This window comes from Eumetopias jubatus, unplaced genomic scaffold (genome assembly GCF_037043125.1).
Source record: "Eumetopias jubatus isolate StellerSeaLion01/CBP00866 unplaced genomic scaffold, mEumJub1_p1.0 scaffold_4, whole genome shotgun sequence".
NCBI lineage: Eukaryota > Metazoa > Chordata > Mammalia > Carnivora > Otariidae > Eumetopias > Eumetopias jubatus.
Genome location: NW_028274810.1, coordinates 28,790,581 through 28,793,970, shown reverse-complemented (window position 1 = coordinate 28,793,970; position 3,390 = coordinate 28,790,581). Strand labels below are relative to the sequence as shown.

At 45.1% G+C, this 3,390-nt stretch overlaps 1 pseudogene; it reads right to left on the bottom strand.

The window, feature by feature from the left end:
• Window positions 1-2,077: 2,077 nt before the first annotated feature.
• Window positions 2,078-2,977, bottom strand: LOC114196857 (small ribosomal subunit protein uS2 pseudogene; annotated as a pseudogene).
• Between the last annotated feature and the right edge of the window lie 413 nt (window positions 2,978-3,390).

The following is a 3,390-nucleotide window of genomic DNA, read 5'->3' as shown; positions in this document are numbered from 1 at the left end:
AATCATCTTTTTCTTTCTACATGCTCTTTTCTCTCTCTAAAGTACCATTACTCACCTCCATCTTTTCTCTGTTTAATTGCTTCTCAAAAACTCAAGGGTTGCCTTTCCAGATGCAGCAACCTATTCTGTCCCCCTACTGTACCATGCACATATCTTGAACACTGCATTTGTCATGCTGTCCTGGAATTATTGGTGTTTTTATCTCTTACTCAACTCAACCAAGGGCTCTTTGATGATCTTGAGACTCCTGCTTCTATCACGGTACCCAACATATAGTAGATGTTACCAGTTTGAGGGAATTTATGTAAATTGGTAGATAAAAGGATTGGTGAATTTTTTTATTAGTAATCTTCAGGAAACACATTTAGAAATTGTAGCAAATGTTGTTAGTTGCTTATGCAGTAGCCGCCTCCCCTTTTTTATTATCAAAACTCAAGTTTCAATATGGCAGTGTACCCCAAGGCATGTATCCTGATAGATCAAGGCAGTCATGGCATCTCCATCCCCCTTTGCTAATAGTACATTTCGGTTGAGCATGATAAGTCATAGAGGGAAGCTGCGGAGGCTTCAGGGAGAGGTCTTTTTACTTTCTCTTCTTTTTTCCCTTCCTGCTATATTTACTGTTCTGTAAGGGATGTGAAGCCTGTAGTTGGGCCAGCTGTCCCCTGTAATCATAAGGCAAAAGGTTTGAGAACAAAAAATAACATGCTGAGAATTGTGGAGGGGGAAAGACAAGAGTCTGGGTCTTTGATGAGATCATTGAGCCTTACCAATCCTAAATTGCCTATCACATATAGACTTCCTTTTATGTAAGATAATTGAAATAGCTTCATTGTTTAATCCACTGTGTGGTTGAATGGTGACCCCAAAAAGATATGTCTATGTCCTAACCCCCAGAATCTATGAATGTGACCTTATTTGGAGAAAAGGTCTTTGCAGATGTAATTAAATTAAGGATTTTGAGATAAGATCATCCCGGATTATCTGGGTGGGTCCTTAATCCAATGACAAGTGTCCTCATGAAAGACACACAGAGGTGGGGTGCCTGGGGGTGGCTCAGTCGGTTAAGTGTCTGACTCTTGGTTTCAGCTCAGGTCATGATCTCAGGTCATGATCTCAGGTTTGTGGGATCAAGCCCTGCATCAGGCTCCGTTCCCCGGGGGGGGGGGGGTCTGCTTCTCTCCCTCTCCCTCTGCCTCTCCCCCTGCTCACATGCTTGCTCTCTCTAAAGTAAATAAATAGATCTTTTTTTAAAGAGATTTTTATTTATTTGAGAGAGAAAGCGAGCACGAGAGAGCATGCATGCATGTGCATGATGGGGGGAGGGGCACAGGAAAAGGGAAAGAACAAGCAGACTCTTCACTGAGCACGGAGCCCAAGATTCGAGGCTCTGTCACAGGACCCCGAAATCATGACCTGAGCCAAAATCAGACGCTTGACTGACTGAGCCACCCAAGGGCCCCAGTAAATAAATAAATCTTTAAAAACAAACCACACACACACAGAGGAGAAAACAGAAGCACTGGAGAAGGCAATGTGAACCCAGAGTCAGAAACTGGAATTATGCAGTGACAATCCAAGGAATGCCTGGAGCCACCAGAAGCTGGAAGAGGTAAGGAAGGATTCTCCTCTAGAGCCTCTGGAGGGAGAATGACTGCTGACACATTGATTTTGGGCTTTTGACCTGAAGAACTGTGAGAAAATTAATTTCTGTTGTTTTAAGCCATCCAGTTTGTGGTAATTTGTTATGGCAGCCTCAGGAAATAATACAAACTGTGGGTCAATTCTCTGTTGGTTTGCAGCCAAAGATATCTTAATTAATATAATGATTATTTTTAAGTTCAAGCTAAACATATGAAAAAAAGGTATTGGTAGTAATTCAGGGAAAGATCCTGGAGTCCCTGAAAATTCTTTCCATAGGATTTCAAACTAAGATTGATATCAGTGTTGTCAGATCTGGGATTTAAGCATATCTCTGACTCCACTTCACTCTCCCTCAGGAACTAATGGGTGGTAGCAGAGATGAAAGTTATACCCTCCTTAAGACCTTTTTTTTTTTTAGAAACTTTATTTTCCATCAACCTTCTTTCCATTTTGTTTGCCTTTGTGGAAGAGGAAGACCACTCATGGTTATTCCCACCCATTCTGTGGCCTGAGCAGTGGGAGCTGCAGACCAGTCTTCTACCGCCAGCTGGACGCTCCAGTCCTCAGTGGGGAACTGCTGAATAGGCACAGAGGGCACCTGCACGCCATCAGACCAGTCTGTGACTTCAGGTTGAATAGCAGTGAACTCAAGAACTGGAACAGTCCATTCACCCTGAAGGTCCTCCTCCGTCACAGAATTCTCAGCAGCGACCTGCCCTTCCTTTTCAGTCTCTTCAGGATCTCTGTAGAAGTAGAGATCAGGCATGACCTCCACTGGGTGCTCATGGGAAATGGTGCGACGCATGCACGGAACTTCCCAGGCCCACTGAGTGAGCTCCCTTGTTGTTGCAAGGGATGGCGATGTCCACGTAGTGCAGAGGAGAGTCTGTTACCCAGGGCGATGATAGGCAGGTTAATATAAGACGCCTCTGTAAGAGGCTGGTGGTCAGCCCTGGGCTCAGTAACCACCAGCAGTCTCGGCTCCCGGAAGGCTGCCTGGATCTAGGTAGTGAAGGTTCCAGGAGTGAAGCGGCCGGCAGTAGGAGTGGCTCCGGCAGCAGCAGCAGACCTCAGCACAGCTCCTGGCCAGTATTCCTGGATGATGATACTGACATCAGCCAGATTTTTAGCGGCAACCATGGCATAAGGCTGCCAGCAGAAGCTTCTCCCAGGTTCTCTTCAGATTTATGATGTAGATACCATCACTTTCCCTTTTGTAGATGTACGCTTGCATTTGGAAGTCAAGGTTGGTGCTACCTAAGTGGGTTCCTGCTGCAGGGAATTTGAGGACATCCTCCTCCTTCATTTGCAGGACGTCAAGGGCTCTAGACATTGTGAAAATTTCCCTTTAATTTATGACGGGAATGCAGAACAATGCCATATGGACCCCTCCCTGGGTAGCTCCTTGAGACTATTTTTTGATGAAGTTAGAGTCATCCGTGGTCCAGGTCAATATGGGATTTTTTTTTGTTCCTGTTTTTTTTTTTAAGATTTTATTTATTTATTTGACAGAGAGAGAGACAGCGAGAGAGGGAACACAAGCAGGGGGAGTGGGAGAGGGAGAAGCAGGCTTCCCGCAGAGCAGGGAGCCCGATGCGGGGCTCGATTCCAGGACCCTGGGATCATGACCTGAGCCGAAGGCAGATGCTTAACAACTGAGCCACCCAGGTGCCCTTGTTCTTGTTTTTAAATATAAGCAAAAGAGACTGAGATTTGAGGTAGCTTCAAAAACATGTATAATTTGGA